The 21,275-nt window shown below is 47.8% G+C and overlaps 1 pseudogene; it reads right to left on the reverse strand.

Moving 5' to 3' along the window:
* LOC142209017 (uncharacterized) overlaps positions 1-21,275 on the reverse strand; it is a 36,180-nt pseudogene continuing 14,905 nt past the window's right edge.

The following is a 21,275-nucleotide window of genomic DNA, read 5'->3' on the forward strand; positions in this document are numbered from 1 at the left end:
GTAGTTTTGCGCTGTGGTTCCTGATGCGGGGAGCTAGTTTGCAGACGGACATCACGTCGTTGTTGTAAACTTGGAGAACAGGGTGGCGGTAAGAACGAGCAATCCTAAAGCGTTGTGGATACTGTCACTTTCGCCCGTGCATGTATAACTGGACCTCACTTGGGTGGTATTTAGCTTTTCATCTTTTCCGGCGACTTCACACATCTCTGTAGTGGTGCATCCTCGTATGGCGACCGAATAGAGGTGCCCTCCTGGGGAGAAACAGAAGAGGACATGTTGTCTTTGATAACATTCTATATTCTAACTGTAGAACTGGTGTAGATGAAGGATATGGAGGCGCATATATGGTGCAAGGTCCTATTTTCTGCCAAAAATGTGCCACAACCCACATTCTGTGAATGTAGAAAGTGGAGGTCGGGGAGGGCCGGAATGGAGGAGCCCCAGCTGAATCCTTCCATTATAACTCACTCCAGTTTAATGGAACTCTATGACATTCCCTTACTAGCGTTGACCTCCATTCAGTGTGTGACTTACAAAGAGCCCAGAGCCTTGTATAACGGTCTTGTTCCCTGTACGCTGAAATCCCAGTCTTATAAGATTTCTGTGTCTCCTCGGGAAGATATGAAGACTATTGTTGTTCACCATGTTCGGCATTGGTGCCAATTCACTGATTCTGATGCAATTAGAATTTTTTCTCTAGCCCCCGCCATCCCTAAGAAATCTACAATATCAGTTTCAGCAACTAATATGCTAATTAGGCTCTCTACGGTCAGATTGGTGGTCCAAGGCTATCTGCTCCAGCCAAGGACCACCCACTTGACAGCAGAAAGCGTTGATAACATATTGGTGGGGCTAGAGAAAAAATTCCGACTGCACCAGACAGCGCTGCACCTCCCATGAGGCGACCTGAAGCGACCGCTTCAGGCGGCGCTATGCAAGGGCCTCAGGGAGGGTGGCATTTTTGGTTACCTAAGCCAGTCCAGGACAAGCTGTCCTGGACTGGCTTAGCACCGAGCGGTGGTTTGGGGAGGCCACTGGAGCAGCGCTACTCCAGCAGCCTCCCCTCACGCTCAGGCAGAGAGCAGGTCGTCTCCATGCCTGCTCTCTGCTGACGAACGGCGCTAAGCCCCACCCCCTGCACTTCACCACGCCCCCTCCGCTCCGCCACACCCCCTCCGCTCCGCCCCCTCTTCCCGGCAGGGGGGAGGGGGGCGGCTTTCTGTAGTTCACCTCGGGCGGCGAAAGGGGCAGGTTCGCCCCTGGCACCAGACTCATCAACGTCTATTGGAGGGTGCAAAGACTTGGAGTTGGTGGAAGTGGTGAAAGGTTCTCTTTAAGGGGAACTCCACGAATACCTTTTACATTGAGGGCTTATAAAAATACAAATCTATAAGTAAATATCTGAAATATTTCTCCCAACAACCCAGATCTTCCCACAATCAGTCTAGGACCTGAGGAATATGGTGGCCGAATTGTCCTTATTTGGTCAGAGGTCCACATGACCACCTTCCTGGACACTTTTGCTCTTCACCAATGCTACAAGGTGCTAATGCTTGGAGGTGGTAGAAGAGGTTATGACCATTTTGGAACAACTCACCTGAAGTAGATATAGACCGTGAGATACATTTTGTCTCCCCTCCTGTGCAATTCAGAAAGACGTTACAATCGCAGCCTTTCGCGTTGGACGCAAAGCAGGACTTGCACCTGATCCCATTGCTTTTGAATTTTTCATATTTAGAGGAAGGTTTATCCGATGCAACTTGTAGTAAAAGAGAAAAAAAACACATAAAATCAAGGAAAAAGGAAAGATTAAAAAAAAAAAAAAAATATATACACAATTCTCATGTTGAACACTAGATGTCAGCAGAACAGTCCAGACTCTGGAGAAGATTCTTGCTTTACAACCTACAGTAAAACGTCATGTTATCTCATTAGTAACTAGTAACAATATTACACCTATCGTTTTGTTGCATGTGTCTGCTAGGCTAAGAGTTTCTATTGGCAAATTTATCGCAACGTAATCTCAATGCTTGGGTAAGAATCCTGGTAAAAATTGTTGCAAGCTGTCTATGACGTTTTACTCCACATGTGACCCACAATATGCTGCAGACAGAAGGCTTGCGGAGCTCTACCTTACACTTCCGATTCTATAGACTTTGGGTCAGATAACTTGTATAATCTATGGACAGATAGATGAGAATTCCTCGACTACTTACAGGTGGGTTCGGTAGGAGTGCAGTTGTCATGGCTGCAGCAGGATACATTGATCTTCAGGATTCCTTTATCAAATCGCACATTCCCCGTCTGATGCTGCGAACAGTTACCGCACAATCTCATGAAGACAGAGGTTTCCCTTATACCTGCGGAAAACCTCAAAATAATCAGTTATATCATCAATAAATCATTGCAATCTCATATCTATCTATCTATCTATCTATCTCCTATCTATCTATCTATCTATCTATCTATCTATCTATCTATCTATCTATATCCTATCTATCTATCTATCTATCTATCTATCTATCTATCATCTATCTATCTATCTCCTATCTATCTATCTATCTATCTATCTATCTATCTATCTATCTATCTCCTATCTATCTATCTATCTATCTATCTATCTATCTATCATCTATCTATCTATCTCCTATCTATCTATCTATCTATCTATCTATCTATCTATCTATCTCCTATCTATCTATCTATCTATCTATCTATCTATCTATCTATCATCTATCTATCTATCTATCTATCTATCTATCTATCTATCAATCTATCTCCTATCTATCTATCTATCTATCTATCTATCTATCAATCTATCTCCTATCTATCTATCTATCTATCTATCTATCTATCTATCTATCATCTATCTATCTATCTATCTATCTATCTATCTATCAATCTATCTCCTATCTATCTATCTATCTTCTATCTATCTATCTATCTATCTATCTATCTATCTATCTATCTATCTATCTATCTCCTATCTATCTATCTATCTATCTATCTATATCCTATCTATCTATCTATCTATCTATCTATCTATCTCCTATCTATCTATCTATCTCCTATCTATCTATCTATCTATCTATCTATCTATATCATATCTATCTATCTCCCAGGGTCGGACTGGCCCACCAGGGAACCGGTGAATCCCCCGGTGGGCCCCGAGCCTTGACTATCAGTTCTCAGTTTGTCAATGCAGATGCATTGGTCAGGAGCCCGATCAGGATGTCAGGGGCCAGGTCGGGCCACTAACCAATGCATTTGCCTTGACAAACTAAGGACTGAGAGGTAACAGGGGCCAGATCAGTAAGCTCGGGGGCCCCAGGCTGTAATGATTAAAGATATCCCAGGGCCCTGACACACACACAGGGGCCTCTTGGCAGTGATATACTTTCCTATTAATATAGATAAAGCATACATTGTGTGGACACCAGGGGCAGGAGCTGCAGCAGCTTCACCTGTCACTGACTTCTTATGTACAACTCTCTGTGCAGCCTGGACTTCCTCCCTCCCCCTCCCAGCAGTGAGTCATAGCTTACATCGGACTGTGTGGGGACAGAGAGAAGTCTGCTGCGATGCTGCACTTTCTGCTTCAAATGTGAGTATATTCTTTTTTCTTTTTGGTAAAATGTAATATTTACTATGTAATATGTATATGTGTAAATTTGTTTAACTCTTAAGTACTATCATAGTGTCTATCATACACCACTACCATACACATATCATTATGATAGACACCATGATAGTACTTTAAAGTTAAAGTATGTGACTTGTGTACTGTGAATACTGTATGTTTGTATAAGGTATGTGTGAGTATATACAGTATGCTATAATAAGATGTATGTGTGAGTGTATGTATATATATATGTGTGTATATATAGTATTCATGCATTCATATAAGTATATATTTGACTTATATATGGTATATGAATGTATATATGCTATTATAAATGTGTGAGTATATATGAATGTATATCTATGAGTGTGTAGGTATATAGTGTGTGCAGTCCCATCCACACATTGCAGAAAAATACACGCAGCAGACACACTGCAATTCCCAAAACTGTTACGGTTTTTGGAAATCGCAGCATGTCACTTATACCTACAGAAACATCGGCGGTTTCCCTATAGGTATAAAGGAAGCCGAAAGTCCTCAGAGGAAATCTCTGCGCAATTTCTGCAAAAAGCGCTGGGGGAAAAACTGATGTGTTGCCACCAGGATTTTTGCTGCAGTGCTCTTTTGCTGCGGGACGCCGTGTTAGGCCTTATCCTTATAGTGTGATGCTCAGTATATTGAGATAATAAGGATTAGGCCCAACAGCGAGACGCAGCTACAAAACACTGTGGAAAAATTGCGGTGAATCACAATGTATTTTTTCAACAATGTTTTTCATTGAGCTTTTGCCCCAGCACCGCGTTGTCCCCCGCCTGTGTCTGTTTAGTCTCCTGGCGGCGCCTCATTTCTGAAAAGCCTTAACGGTCTTAACAGTCACATGTCTATTAGAGATGAGCGAACAGTGTTCTATCGAACTCATGTTCGATCGGATATTAGGCTGTTCGGCATGTTCGAATCGAATCGAACACCGCGTGGTAAAGTGCGCCATTACTCGATTCCCCTCCCACCTTCCCTGGCGCCTTTTTTGCTCCAATAACAGCGCTGGGTAGGTGGGACAGGAACTACGACACCGGTGACGTTGAAAAAAGTAGGCAAAACCCATTGGCTGCCGAAAACATGTGACCTCTAATTTAAAAGAACAGCGACGCCCAGCTTCGCGTCATTCTGAGCTTGCAATTCACCGAGGACGGAGGTTTCCGTCCAGCTAGCTAGGGCTTAGATTCTGGGTAGGCAGGGACAGGCTAGGATAGGAAGGAGAAGACAACCAACAGCTCTTATAAGAGCTAAATTCCAGGGAGAAGCTTGTCAGTGTAACGTGGCACTGACGGGCTCAATCGCCGCAACCCAGCTTTCCCAGGATCCTGAATGGAATACACTGTCAGTGTATTCCCGTATACCCGATATATACCCCGATACCCGTTCCAACGGTGTGCCCCCCCACCTTCACCCCAGAAATACCCTGCAAGTCCCCTAGCAATAGAATTGGGGCTATATACACCCACAATTTTTACTACTGGTATACAGTGCCATTGTCTGACTGGGAATTCAAAGAATATATTGGGAATACAAATACCCTCATTTCTTGCTACTGCCATATAGTGCCAGTTTCTGACTGGTAATTCAAAGAATATATTGGGGTTACGTGCACCCACAATTTTTACTACTGGTATACAGTGCCATTGTCTGACTGGGAATTCAAAGAATATATTGGGAATACAAATACCCTCATTTCTTGCTACTGCCATATAGTGCCAGTGTCTGACTGGGAATTCAAAGAATATATTGGGGTTACGTGCACCCACAATTTTTACTACTGGTATACAGTGCCATTGTCTGACTGGGAATTCAAAGAGTATATTGGGAATACAAATACCCTCATTTCTTGCTACTGCCATATAGTGCCAGTTTCTGACTGGGAATTCAAAGAATATATTGGGGTTACGTGCACCCACAATTTTTACTACTGGTATACAGTGCCATTGTCTGACTGGGAATTCAAAGAATATATTGGGAATACAAATACCCTCATTTCTTGCTACTGCCATATAGTGCCAGTTTCTGACTGGTAATTCAAAGAATATATTGGGGTTACGTGCACCCACAATTTTTACTACTGGTATACAGTGCCATTGTCTGACTGGGAATTCAAAGAGTATATTGGGAATACAAATACCCTCATTTCTTGCTACTGCCATATAGTGCCAGTGTCTGACTGGGAATTCAAAGAATATATTGGGGTTACGTGCACCCACAATTTTTACTACTGGTATACAGTGCCATTGTCTGACTGGGAATTCAAAGAGTATATTGGGAATACAAATACCCTCATTTCTTGCTACTGCCATATAGTGCCAGTGTCTGACTGGGAATTCAAAGAATATATTGGGGTTACGTGCACCCACAATTTTTACTACTGGTATACAGTGCCATTGTCTGACTGGGAATTCAAAGAATATATTGGGGTTATAAATACCCTCATTTCTTGCTACTGCCATATAGTGCCAGTTTCTGACTGGTAATTCAAAGAATATATTGGGGTTACGTGCACCCACAATTTTTACTACTGGTATACAGTGCCATTGTCTGACTGGGAATTCAAAGAGTATATTGGGAATACAAATACCCTCATTTCTTGCTACTGCCATATAGTGCCAGTTTCTGACTGGGAATTCAAAGAATATATTGGGGTTACGTGCACCCACAATTTTTACTACTGGTATACAGTGCCATTGTCTGACTGGGAATTCAAAGAATATATTGGGGTTATAAATACCCTCATTTCTTGCTACTGCCATATAGTGCCAGTTTCTGACTGGGAATTCAAAGAATATATTGGGGTTACGTGCACCCACAATTTTTACTACTGGTATACAGTGCCATTGTCTGACTGGGAATTCAAAGAATATATTGGGGTTATAAATACCCTCATTTCTTGCTACTGCCATATAGTGCCAGTTTCTGACTGGTAATTCAAAGAATATATTGGGGTTACGTGCACCCACAATTTTTACTACTGGTATACAGTGCCATTGTCTGACTGGGAATTCAAAGAATATATTGGGAATACAAATACCCTCATTTCTTGCTACTGCCATATAGTGCCAGTGTCTGACTGGGAATTCAAAGAATATATTGGGGTTACGTGCACCCACAATTTTTACTACTGGTATACAGTGCCATTGTCTGACTGGGAATTCAAAGAGTATATTGGGAATACAAATACCCTCATTTCTTGCTACTGCCATATAGTGCCAGTTTCTGACTGGGAATTCAAAGAATATATTGGGGTTACGTGCACCCACAATTTTTACTACTGGTATACAGTGCCATTGTCTGACTGGGAATTCAAAGAATATATTGGGGTTATAAATACCCTCATTTCTTGCTACTGCCATATAGTGCCAGTTTCTGACTGGTAATTCAAAGAATATATTGGGGTTACGTGCACCCACAATTTTTACTACTGGTATACAGTGCCATTGTCTGACTGGGAATTCAAAGAGTATATTGGGAATACAAATACCCTCATTTCTTGCTACTGCCATATAGTGCCAGTGTCTGACTGGGAATTCAAAGAATATATTGGGGTTACGTGCACCCACAATTTTTACTACTGGTATACAGTGCCATTGTCTGACTGGGAATTCAAAGAGTATATTGGGAATACAAATACCCTCATTTCTTGCTACTGCCATATAGTGCCAGTTTCTGACTGGTAATTCAAAGAATATATTGGGGTTACGTGCACCCACAATTTTTACTACTGGTATACAGTGCCATTGTCTGACTGGGAATTCAAAGAGTATATTGGGAATACAAATACCCTCATTTCTTGCTACTGCCATATAGTGCCAGTGTCTGACTGGGAATTCAAAGAATATATTGGGGTTACGTGCACCCACAATTTTTACTACTGGTATACAGTGCCATTGTCTGACTGGGAATTCAAAGAGTATATTGGGAATACAAATACCCTCATTTCTTGCTACTGCCATATAGTGCCAGTTTCTGACTGGGAATTCAAAGAATATATTGGGGTTACGTGCACCCACAATTTTTACTACTGGTATACAGTGCCATTGTCTGACTGGGAATTCAAAGAATATATTGGGGTTATAAATACCCTCATTTCTTGCTACTGCCATATAGTGCCAGTTTCTGACTGGTAATTCAAAGAATATATTGGGGTTACGTGCACCCACAATTTTTACTACTGGTATACAGTGCCATTGTCTGACTGGGAATTCAAAGAGTATATTGGGAATACAAATACCCTCATTTCTTGCTACTGCCATATAGTGCCAGTGTCTGACTGGGAATTCAAAGAATATATTGGGGTTACGTGCACCCACAATTTTTACTACTGGTATACAGTGCCATTGTCTGACTGGGAATTCAAAGAGTATATTGGGAATACAAATACCCTCATTTCTTGCTACTGCCATATAGTGCCAGTTTCTGACTGGGAATTCAAAGAATATATTGGGGTTACGTGCACCCACAATTTTTACTACTGGTATACAGTGCCATTGTCTGACTGGGAATTCAAAGAATATATTGGGGTTATAAATACCCTCATTTCTTGCTACTGCCATATAGTGCCAGTTTCTGACTGGTAATTCAAAGAATATATTGGGGTTACGTGCACCCACAATTTTTACTACTGGTATACAGTGCCATTGTCTGACTGGGAATTCAAAGAATATATTGGGAATACAAATACCCTCATTTCTTGCTACTGCCATATAGTGCCAGTGTCTGACTGGGAATTCAAAGAATATATTGGGGTTACGTGCACCCACAATTTTTACTACTGGTATACAGTGCCATTGTCTGACTGGGAATTCAAAGAGTATATTGGGAATACAAATACCCTCATTTCTTGCTACTGCCATATAGTGCCAGTTTCTGACTGGGAATTCAAAGAATATATTGGGGTTACGTGCACCCACAATTTTTACTACTGGTATACAGTGCCATTGTCTGACTGGGAATTCAAAGAATATATTGGGGTTATAAATACCCTCATTTCTTGCTACTGCCATATAGTGCCAGTTTCTGACTGGGAATTCAAAGAATATATTGGGGTTACGTGCACCCACAATTTTTACTACTGGTATACAGTGCCAATTTCTAACTAGGAATTCAAAATGCGCAAGGCTCCCGGAAAGGGACGTGGACGAGGCCGTGGGCGAGGTCGGGGGAATGGTTCTGGGGAGCAAGGTAGCAGTGAAGCCACAGGGCGTCCCGTGCCTACTCCTGTGGGGCAGCAAGCATTGCGCCACTCCACAGTGCCAGGGTTGCTTGCCACATTAACTAAACTGCAGGGTACAAACCTTAGTAGGCCCGAGAACCAGGAACAGGTCTTGCAATGGCTGTCAGAGAACGCTTACAGCACATTGTCCAGCAGCCAGTCAGACTCTGCCTCCTCTCCTCCTATTACCCAACAGTCTTGTCTTCCTTCCTCCCAAAATTCCGAAGCTTTACAGAACAATAACCCAAACTGTCCCTGCTCCCCAGAGCTGTTCTCCGCTCCTTTCATTGTCCCTCAACCTGCCTCTCCACGTCACGATTCCACGAACCTAACAGAGGAGCATCTGTATCCAGATGCTCAAACACTAGAGTCTCCTCCATCTCCGTTCGATTTGGTGGTGGATGACCAGCAACCCACCCTCATCGACGATGATGTGACGCAGTTGCCGTCAGGGCATCCAGTTGACCGGCGCATTGTGCGGGAGGAGGAGATGAGACAGGAGTTGGAAGAGGAAGTGGTGGATGATGAGGACACTGACCCGACCTGGACAGGGGGGATGTCAAGCGGGGAAAGTAGTGTGGATGTTGAGGCAGGTGCAGCACCAAAAAGGGTAGCTAGAGGCAGAGGCAGAGGTCAGCAGCTTAGGCGAAGCCAGGCCACACCCGGAATCTCCCAAGATGTTCCAGTTCGTACCCAGCCCCGAAAAACTCCCACCTCGAGGGCACGTTTCTCGAAGGTGTGGAGTTTTTTCAAGGAATGCGCCGAGGACAGATATAGTGTTGTCTGCACAATTTGCCTCTCGAAATTGATTAGGGGCTCTGAGAAGAGCAACCTGTCCACCACTTCAATGCGCCGTCATTTGGAATCCAAGCACTGGAATCAGTGGCAGGCAGCAACGGCAGGACAAAGGCCGACTGCCGTTCACGCCACTGCCACTGCCTCTGCCTCTGCCTCTGCCACTGCCACTGCTGACTGTGCTGGCGATGCACTCCAGAGGACGAGCCAGGACACCACTTCATCTGCCTCCGCCACTTTGTTGACTTCTACCTCATCCTCCCCTGGTCCTGTCTTATCTCCTTCTCCTGCACCATCAAAGGCACCATCAGGCGTTTCTTTACAACAACCCACCATCTCTCAGACATTGGAGCGGCGGCAGAAATACACTGCTAACCACCCACACGCGCAAGCCTTGAACGCCAACATCGCTAAACTGCTGGCCCAGGAGATGTTGGCGTTCCGGCTTGTTGAAACTCCCGCCTTCCTGGACCTGATGGCAACTGCGGCACCTCGCTATGCCGTCCCTAGCCGTCACTACTTCTCCCGGTGTGCCGTCCCCGCCTTGCACCAGCACGTGTCACTCAACATCAGGCGGGCCCTTAGTTCCGCGCTTTGCACAAAGGTCCACTTGACCACCGACGCGTGGACAAGTGCATGCGGACAGGGACGCTACATTTCACTGACGGCACACTGGGTGAATGTAGTTGAGGCTGGGACTGCTTCCCAAACTGGCCCGGTGTACCTCGTCTCCCCGCCTAACATTCCTGGCAGGGACACGAGAAGAACACCCCCCTCCTCCTCCTCCTCCTCTACCGCCTCCTCCTCCGCCACCCGCCTCCTCCTCCGCCACCGCCTCCTCCTCCGCTGTTAGATTGACCCCAGCTACGAGTTGGAAACGTTGCAGCACTGGCGTTGGTAGACGTCAGCAGGCTGTGCTGAAGCTGATCAGCTTGGGGGACAGACAGCACACTGCCTCCGAGGTGAGGGATGCCCTCCTCGATGAGACGGCAATATGGTTTGAGCCGCTGCACCTGGGCCCAGGCATGGTCGTTTGTGATAACGGCCGGAACCTGGTAGCAGCTCTGGAGCTTGCCGGACTCCAACATGTTCCATGCCTGGCCCACGTCTTCAACCTAGTGGTGCAACGTTTCCTAAAGAGCTACCCCAATGTTCCAGAGCTACTGGTGAAAGTGCGGCGCATGTGCGCCCACTTTCGCAAGTCGACAGTAGCCGCTGCTAGCTTAAAATCTCTCCAGCAACGCCTGCATGTGCCACAACACCGGCTTTTGTGCGACGTCCCCACACGCTGGAACTCAACGTTTCAGATGTTGAATAGAGTGGTTGAGCAGCAGAGACCTTTGATGGAATACCAGCTACAAAACCCTAGGGTGCCACAAAGTCAGCTGCCTCAGTTTCACATCCATGAGTGGCCATGGATGAGAGACCTTTGTGACATCCTACGGGTCTTTGAGGAGTCCACAAGGAGGGTGAGCTCTGAGGATGCGATGGTGAGCCTTACAATCCCGCTCTTGTGTGTTCTGAGAGAATCCCTGATTGACATCAGGGATAACTCAGATCACACAGAGGAGTTAGGGATAGCATCCGATCCGTCACAGCTGGAGAGTAGGTCCACACATCTGTCCGCTTCACTGCGTTTAATGGAGGAGGAGGAGGAGGAGGAGGAGGAAGAAGAGTTGTCCGATGATGTGATGGTGATACAGGAGGCTTCCGGGCAACTTCGAATCGTCCCATTGTTGCAGCGCGGATGGGTAGACATGGAGGATGAGGAGGAAATGGAGATTGAACTTTCCGGTGGGGCCAGAGGAGTCATGCCAACTAACACTGTGGCAGACATGGCTGAGTTCATGTTGGGGTGCTTTACAACCGACAAGCGTATTGTCAAAATCATGGAGGACAACCAGTACTGGATCTTTGCTATCCTTGACCCCCGGTATAAAAACAACATCTCGTCTTTTATTCCGGTAGAGGGGAGGGCCAATCGCATCAATGCTTGCCACAGGCAATTGGTGCAGAATATGATGGAGATGTTTCCAGCATGTGACGTTGGCGGCAGGGAGGGCAGTTCCTCCAGTAGGCAACCAAGTTCTCACCGGTCCACACAAACGAGGGGCACACTGTCTAAGGTCTGGGACACCTTGATGGCACCCCCTCGCCAAAGTGCCGCCACGGAGGGTCCTAGTGTCACCAGGCGTGAGAAGTATAGGCGCATGTTGCGGGAATACCTTTCCGACCACAGCCCTGTCCTCTCCGACCCCTCTGCGCCCTACACGTATTGGGTGTCGAAGTTGGACCTGTGGCTTGAACTTGCCCTATATGCCTTGGAGGTGCTGTCCTGTCCTGCCGCCAGCGTCCTATCTGAGAGGGTGTTCAGTGCAGCCGGTGGCATCATCACTGACAAGCGCACCCGTCTGTCAGCTGAGAGTGCCGACCGGCTCACTTTGATAAAAATGAACCACCACTGGGTAGAGCCGTCATTTTTGTGCCCACCTGTGTAAAGCACCCCAACATGAAACTCCATGTCTGTACTCAACCTCTCCAATTCCTCCGCATCCTCATACTCATCCACCATAAGCGTTGCACAATTCTGCTAATACTAGGCTCCCTCCACCCTGATTTCCCCCAACTCTGCTGGTTAGAGGCTCCCTCCACCATGAATTTGCCCAAACTGGGCTGTTTAGAGGCTCCCTCCACCATGAATTGGTCCAAACTGGGGTGGTTAGAGGCTCCCTCCACCATGAATTGGTCCAAACTGGGGTGGTTAGAGGCTCCCTCCACCATTAATTGGTCCAAACTGGGCTGGTTAGAGGCTCCCTCCACAATTAATTGGTCCAAACTGGGCTAATTAGAGGCTCCCTCCACCATGAATTGGTCCAAACTGGGTTTTTTAGAGGCTCCCTCCACCATTAATTGGTCCAAACTGGGCTGGTTAGAGGCTCCCTCCACAATTAATTGGTCCAAACTGGGCTAATTAGAGGCTCCCTCCACCATGAATTGGTCCAAACTGGGTTTTTTAGAGGCTCCCTCCACCATGAATTTGCCCAAACTGGGCTGTTTAGAGGCTCCCTCCACCATGAATTGGTCCAAACTGGGCTGGTTAGAGGCTCCCTCCACCATGAATTTCCCAAAACTTGGCTGTTTAGAGGCTCCCTCCACCATGAATTGGTCCAAACTGGGCTGGTTAGAGGCTCCCTCCACCATGAATTTCCCAAAACTTGGCTGTTTAGAGGCTCCCTCCACCATTAATTGGTCCAAACTGGGCTGGTTAGAGGCTCCCTCCACCATGAATTTCCCAAAACTTGGCTGTTTAGAGGCTCCCTCCACCATTAATTGGTCCAAACTGGGCTGGTTAGAGGCTCCCTCCACCATTAATTGGTCCAAACTGGGCTGGTTAGAGGCTCCCTCCACCATTAATTGGTCCAAACTGGGCTGGTTAGAGGCTCCCTCCACCATGAATTTCCCAAAACTTGGCTGTTTAGAGGCTCCCTCCACCATTAATTGGTCCAAACTGGGCTGGTTAGAGGCTCCCTCCACCATGAATTTGCCCAAACTGGGCTGTTTAGAGGCTCCCTCCACCATGAATTTGCCCAAACTGGGCTGTTTAGAGGCTCCCTCCACCATGAATTGGTCCAAACTGGGCTGGTTAGAGGCTCCCTCCACCATGAATTTCCCAAAACTTGGCTGTTTAGAGGCTCCCTCCACCATTAATTGGTCCAAACTGGGGTGGTTAGAGGCTCCCTCCACCATTAATTGGTCCAAACTGGGCTGGTTAGAGGCTCCCTCCACAATTAATTGGTCCAAACTGGGCTAATTAGAGGCTCCCTCCACCATGAATTGGTCCAAACTGGGTTTTTTAGAGGCTCCCTCCACCATGAATTTCCCAAAACTTGGCTGTTTAGAGGCTCCCTCCACCATGAATTGGTCCAAACTGGGCTGGTTAGAGGCTCCCTCCACCATGAATTTCCCAAAACTTGGCTGTTTAGAGGCTCCCTCCACCATTAATTGGTCCAAACTGGGCTGGTTAGAGGCTCCCTCCACCATGAATTTGCCCAAACTGGGCTGTTTAGAGGCTCCCTCCACCATGAATTTGCCCAAACTGGGGTGGTTAGAGGCTCCCTCCACCATTAATTGGTCCAAACTGGGTTTTTTAGAGGCTCCCTCCACCATGAATTTCCCAAAACTTGGCTGTTTAGAGGCTCCCTCCACCATGAATTGGTCCAAACTGGGCTGGTTAGAGGCTCCCTCCACCATGAATTTCCCAAAACTTGGCTGTTTAGAGGCTCCCTCCACCATTAATTGGTCCAAACTGGGCTGGTTAGAGGCTCCCTCCACCATGAATTTGCCCAAACTGGGCTGTTTAGAGGCTCCCTCCACCATGAATTTGCCCAAACTGGGGTGGTTAGAGGCTCCCTCCACCATTAATTGGTCCAAACTGGGTTTTTTAGAGGCTCCCTCCACCATGAATTTCCCAAAACTTGGCTGTTTAGAGGCTCCCTCCACCATGAATTGGTCCAAACTGGGCTGGTTAGAGGCTCCCTCCACCATGAATTTCCCAAAACTTGGCTGTTTAGAGGCTCCCTCCACCATTAATTGGTCCAAACTGGGCTGGTTAGAGGCTCCCTCCACCATGAATTTGCCCAAACTGGGCTGTTTAGAGGCTCCCTCCACCATGAATTTGCCCAAACTGGGGTGGTTAGAGGCTCCCTCCACCATTAATTGGTCCAAACTGGGCTGGTTAGAGGCTCCCTCCACCATGAATTTGCCCAAACTGGGGTGGTTAGAGGCTCCCTCCACCATTAATTGGTCCAAACTGGGCTGGTTAGAGGCTCCCTCCACAATTAATTGGTCCAAACTGGGCTAATTAGAGGCTCCCTCCACCATGAATTGGTCCAAACTGGGTTTTTTAGAGGCTCCCTCCACCATGAATTTCCCAAAACTTGGCTGTTTAGAGGCTCCCTCCACCATTAATTGGTCCAAACTGGGCTGGTTAGAGGCTCCCTCCACCATTAATTGGTCCAAACTGGGCTGGTTAGAGGCTCCCTCCACCATGAATTTGCCCAAACTGGGCTGGTTAGAGGCTCCCTCCACCATGAATTTCCCAAAACTTGGCTGTTTAGAGGCTCCCTCCACCATTAATTGGTCCAAACTGGGCTAATTAGAGGCTCCCTCCACCATGAATTGGTCCAAACTGGGTTTTTTAGAGGCTCCCTCCACCATTAATTGGTCCAAACTGGGCTGGTTAGAGGCTCCCTCCACAATTAATTGGTCCAAACTGGGCTAATTAGAGGCTCCCTCCACCATGAATTGGTCCAAACTGGGTTTTTTAGAGGCTCCCTCCACCATGAATTTGCCCAAACTGGGCTGTTTAGAGGCTCCCTCCACCATGAATTGGTCCAAACTGGGCTGGTTAGAGGCTCCCTCCACCATGAATTTCCCAAAACTTGGCTGTTTAGAGGCTCCCTCCACCATGAATTGGTCCAAACTGGGCTGGTTAGAGGCTCCCTCCACCATGAATTTCCCAAAACTTGGCTGTTTAGAGGCTCCCTCCACCATTAATTGGTCCAAACTGGGCTGGTTAGAGGCTCCCTCCACCATGAATTTCCCAAAACTTGGCTGTTTAGAGGCTCCCTCCACCATTAATTGGTCCAAACTGGGCTGGTTAGAGGCTCCCTCCACCATTAATTGGTCCAAACTGGGCTGGTTAGAGGCTCCCTCCACCATTAATTGGTCCAAACTGGGCTGGTTAGAGGCTCCCTCCACCATGAATTTCCCAAAACTTGGCTGTTTAGAGGCTCCCTCCACCATTAATTGGTCCAAACTGGGCTGGTTAGAGGCTCCCTCCACCATGAATTTGCCCAAACTGGGCTGTTTAGAGGCTCCCTCCACCATGAATTTGCCCAAACTGGGCTGTTTAGAGGCTCCCTCCACCATGAATTGGTCCAAACTGGGCTGGTTAGAGGCTCCCTCCACCATGAATTTCCCAAAACTTGGCTGTTTAGAGGCTCCCTCCACCATTAATTGGTCCAAACTGGGGTGGTTAGAGGCTCCCTCCACCATTAATTGGTCCAAACTGGGCTGGTTAGAGGCTCCCTCCACAATTAATTGGTCCAAACTGGGCTAATTAGAGGCTCCCTCCACCATGAATTGGTCCAAACTGGGTTTTTTAGAGGCTCCCTCCACCATGAATTTCCCAAAACTTGGCTGTTTAGAGGCTCCCTCCACCATGAATTGGTCCAAACTGGGCTGGTTAGAGGCTCCCTCCACCATGAATTTCCCAAAACTTGGCTGTTTAGAGGCTCCCTCCACCATTAATTGGTCCAAACTGGGCTGGTTAGAGGCTCCCTCCACCATGAATTTGCCCAAACTGGGTTGTTTAGAGGCTCCCTCCACCATGAATTTGCCCAAACTGGGGTGGTTAGAGGCTCCCTCCACCATTAATTGGTCCAAACTGGGTTTTTTAGAGGCTCCCTCCACCATGAATTTCCCAAAACTTGGCTGTTTAGAGGCTCCCTCCACCATGAATTGGTCCAAACTGGGCTGGTTAGAGGCTCCCTCCACCATGAATTTCCCAAAACTTGGCTGTTTAGAGGCTCCCTCCACCATTAATTGGTCCAAACTGGGCTGGTTAGAGGCTCCCTCCACCATGAATTTGCCCAAACTGGGCTGTTTAGAGGCTCCCTCCACCATGAATTTGCCCAAACTGGGGTGGTTAGAGGCTCCCTCCACCATTAATTGGTCCAAACTGGGCTGGTTAGAGGCTCCCTCCACCATGAATTTGCCCAAACTGGGGTGGTTAGAGGCTCCCTCCACCATTAATTGGTCCAAACTGGGCTGGTTAGAGGCTCCCTCCACAATTAATTGGTCCAAACTGGGCTAATTAGAGGCTCCCTCCACCATGAATTGGTCCAAACTGGGTTTTTTAGAGGCTCCCTCCACCATGAATTTCCCAAAACTTGGCTGTTTAGAGGCTCCCTCCACCATTAATTGGTCCAAACTGGGCTGGTTAGAGGCTCCCTCCACCATTAATTGGTCCAAACTGGGCTGGTTAGAGGCTCCCTCCACCATGAATTTGCCCAAACTGGGCTGGTTAGAGGCTCCCTCCACCATGAATTTCCCAAAACTTGGCTGTTTAGAGGCTCCCTCCACCATTAATTGGTCCAAACTGGGCTAATTAGAGGCTCCCTCCACCATGAATTGGTCCAAACTGGGTTTTTTAGAGGCTCCCTCCACCATTAATTGGTCCAAACTGGGCTGGTTAGAGGCTCCCTCCACAATTAATTGGTCCAAACTGGGCTAATTAGAGGCTCCCTCCACCATGAATTGGTCCAAACTGGGTTTTTTAGAGGCTCCCTCCACCATGAATTTGCCCAAACTGGGCTGTTTAGAGGCTCCCTCCACCATGAATTGGTCCAAACTGGGCTGGTTAGAGGCTCCCTCCACCATGAATTTCCCAAAACTTGGCTGTTTAGAGGCTCCCTCCACCATGAATTGGTCCAAACTGGGCTGGTTAGAGGCTCCCTCCACCATGAATTTCCCAAAACTTGGCTGTTTAGAGGCTCCCTCCACCATTAATTGGTCCAAACTGGGCTGGTTAGAGGCTCCCTCCACCATGAATTTCCCAAAACTTGGCTGTTTAGAGGCTCCCTCCACCATTAATTGGTCCAAACTGGGCTGGTTAGAGGCTCCCTCCACCATTAATTGGTCCAAACTGGGCTGGTTAGAGGCTCCCTCCACCATTAATTGGTCCAAACTGGGCTGGTTAGAGGCTCCCTCCACCATGAATTTCCCAAAACTTGGCTGTTTAGAGGCTCCCTCCACCATTAATTGGTCCAAACTGGGCTGGTTAGAGGCTCCCTCCACCATGAATTTGCCCAAACTGGGCTGTTTAGAGGCTCCCTCCACCATGAATTTGCCCAAACTGGGCTGTTTAGAGGCTCCCTCCACCATGAATTGGTCCAAACTGGGCTGGTTAGAGGCTCCCTCCACCATGAATTTCCCAAAACTTGGCTGTTTAGAGGCTCCCTCCACCATTAATTGGTCCAAACTGGGGTGGTTAGAGGCTCCCTCCACCATTAATTGGTCCAAACTGGGCTGGTTAGAGGCTCCCTCCACAATTAATTGGTCCAAACTGGGCTAATTAGAGGCTCCCTCCACCATGAATTGGTCCAAACTGGGTTTTTTAGAGGCTCCCTCCACCATGAATTTCCCAAAACTTGGCTGTTTAGAGGCTCCCTCCACCATGAATTGGTCCAAACTGGGCTGGTTAGAGGCTCCCTCCACCATGAATTTCCCAAAACTTGGCTGTTTAGAGGCTCCCTCCACCATTAATTGGTCCAAACTGGGCTGGTTAGAGGCTCCCTCCACCATGAATTTGCCCAAACTGGGCTGTTTAGAGGCTCCCTCCACCATGAATTTGCCCAAACTGGGGTGGTTAGAGGCTCCCTCCACCATTAATTGGTCCAAACTGGGTTTTTTAGAGGCTCCCTCCACCATGAATTTCCCAAAACTTGGCTGTTTAGAGGCTCCCTCCACCATGAATTGGTCCAAACTGGGCTGGTTAGAGGCTCCCTCCACCATGAATTTCCCAAAACTTGGCTGTTTAGAGGCTCCCTCCACCATTAATTGGTCCAAACTGGGCTGGTTAGAGGCTCCCTCCACCATGAATTTGCCCAAACTGGGCTGTTTAGAGGCTCCCTCCACCATGAATTTGCCCAAACTGGGGTGGTTAGAGGCTCCCTCCACCATTAATTGGTCCAAACTGGGCTGGTTAGAGGCTCCCTCCACCATGAATTTGCCCAAACTGGGGTGGTTAGAGGCTCCCTCCACCATTAATTGGTCCAAACTGGGCTGGTTAGAGGCTCCCTCCACAATTAATTGGTCCAAACTGGGCTAATTAGAGGCTCCCTCCACCATGAATTGGTCCAAACTGGGTTTTTTAGAGGCTCCCTCCACCATGAATTTCCCAAAACTTGGCTGTTTAGAGGCTCCCTCCACCATTAATTGGTCCAAACTGGGCTGGTTAGAGGCTCCCTCCACCATTAATTGGTCCAAACTGGGCTGGTTAGAGGCTCCCTCCACCATGAATTTGCCCAAACTGGGCTGGTTAGAGGCTCCCTCCACCATGAATTTCCCAAAACTTGGCTGTTTAGAGGCTCCCTCCACCATTAATTGGTCCAAACTGGGCTAATTAGAGGCTCCCTCCACCATGAATTGGTCCAAACTGGGTTTTTTAGAGGCTCCCTCCACCATTAATTGGTCCAAACTGGGCTGGTTAGAGGCTCCCTCCACAATTAATTGGTCCAAACTGGGCTAATTAGAGGCTCCCTCCACCATGAATTGGTCCAAACTGGGTTTTTTAGAGGCTCCCTCCACCATGAATTTGCCCAAACTGGGCTGTTTAGAGGCTCCCTCCACCATGAATTGGTCCAAACTGGGCTGGTTAGAGGCTCCCTCCACCATGAATTTCCCAAAACTTGGCTGTTTAGAGGCTCCCTCCACCATGAATTGGTCCAAACTGGGCTGGTTAGAGGCTCCCTCCACCATGAATTTCCCAAAACTTGGCTGTTTAGAGGCTCCCTCCACCATTAATTGGTCCAAACTGGGCTGGTTAGAGGCTCCCTCCACCATGAATTTCCCAAAACTTGGCTGTTTAGAGGCTCCCTCCACCATTAATTGGTCCAAACTGGGCTGGTTAGAGGCTCCCTCCACCATTAATTGGTCCAAACTGGGCTGGTTAGAGGCTCCCTCCACCATTAATTGGTCCAAACTGGGCTGGTTAGAGGCTCCCTCCACCATGAATTTCCCAAAACTTGGCTGTTTAGAGGCTCCCTCCACCATTAATTGGTCCAAACTGGGCTGGTTAGAGGCTCCCTCCACCATGAATTTGCCCAAACTGGGCTGTTTAGAGGCTCCCTCCACCATGAATTTGCCCAAACTGGGCTGTTTAGAGGCTCCCTCCACCATGAATTGGTCCAAACTGGGCTGGTTAGAGGCTCCCTCCACCATGAATTTCCCAAAACTTGGCTGTTTAGAGGCTCCCTCCACCATTAATTGGTCCAAACTGGGGTGGTTAGAGGCTCCCTCCACCATTAATTGGTCCAAACTGGGCTGGTTAGAGGCTCCCTCCACAATTAATTGGTCCAAACTGGGCTAATTAGAGGCTCCCTCCACCATGAATTGGTCCAAACTGGGTTTTTTAGAGGCTCCCTCCACCATGAATTTCCCAAAACTTGGCTGTTTAGAGGCTCCCTCCACCATGAATTGGTCCAAACTGGGCTGGTTAGAGGCTCCCTCCACCATGAATTTCCCAAAACTTGGCTGTTTAGAGGCTCCCTCCACCATTAATTGGTCCAAACTGGGCTGGTTAGAGGCTCCCTCCACCATGAATTTGCCCAAACTGGGCTGTTTAGAGGCTCCCTCCACCATGAATTTGCCCAAACTGGGGTGGTTAGAGGCTCCCTCCACCATTAATTGGTCCAAACTGGGTTTTTTAGAGGCTCCCTCCACCATGAATTTCCCAAAACTTGGCTGTTTAGAGGCTCCCTCCACCATGAATTGGTCCAAACTGGGCTGGTTAGAGGCTCCCTCCACCATGAATTTCCCAAAACTTGGCTGTTTAGAGGCTCCCTCCACCATTAATTGGTCCAAACTGGGCTGGTTAGAGGCTCCCTCCACCATGAATTTGCCCAAACTGGGCTGTTTAGAGGCTCCCTCCACCATGAATTTGCCCAAACTGGGGTGGTTAGAGGCTCCCTCCACCATTAATTGGTCCAAACTGGGCTGGTTAGAGGCTCCCTCCACCATGAATTTGCCCAAACTGGGGTGGTTAGAGGCTCCCTCCACCATTAATTGGTCCAAACTGGGTTTTTTAGAGGCTCCCTCCACCATGAATTTCCCAAAACTTGGCTGTTTAGAGGCTCCCTCCACCATGAATTGGTCCAAACTGGGCTGGTTAGAGGCTCCCTCCACCATGAATTTCCCAAAACTTGGCTGTTTAGAGGCTCCCTCCACCATTAATTGGTCCAAACTGGGCTGGTTAGAGGCTCCCTCCACCATGAATTTGCCCAAACTGGGCTGTTTAGAGGCTCCCTCCACCATGAATTTGCCCAAACTGGGGTGGTTAGAGGCTCCCTCCACCATTAATTGGTCCAAACTGGGCTGGTTAGAGGCTCCCTCCACCATGAATTTGCCCAAACTGGGGTGGTTAGAGGCTCCCTCCACCATTAATTGGTCCAAACTGGGCTGGTTAGAGGCTCCCTCCACAATTAATTGGTCCAAACTGGGCTAATTAGAGGCTCCCTCCACCATGAATTGGTCCAAACTGGGTTTTTTAGAGGCTCCCTCCACCATGAATTTCCCAAAACTTGGCTGTTTAGAGGCTCCCTCCACCATTAATTGGTCCAAACTGGGCTGGTTAGAGGCTCCCTCCACCATTAATTGGTCCAAACTGGGCTGGTTAGAGGCTCCCTCCACCATGAATTTGCCCAAACTGGGCTGGTTAGAGGCTCCCTCCACCATGAATTTCCCAAAACTTGGCTGTTTAGAGGCTCCCTCCACCATTAATTGGTCCAAACTGGGCTAATTAGAGGCTCCCTCCACCATGAA

The sequence above is a fragment of the Leptodactylus fuscus genome, chromosome 6 (assembly GCF_031893055.1).
Source record: "Leptodactylus fuscus isolate aLepFus1 chromosome 6, aLepFus1.hap2, whole genome shotgun sequence".
Lineage (NCBI taxonomy): Eukaryota > Metazoa > Chordata > Amphibia > Anura > Leptodactylidae > Leptodactylus > Leptodactylus fuscus.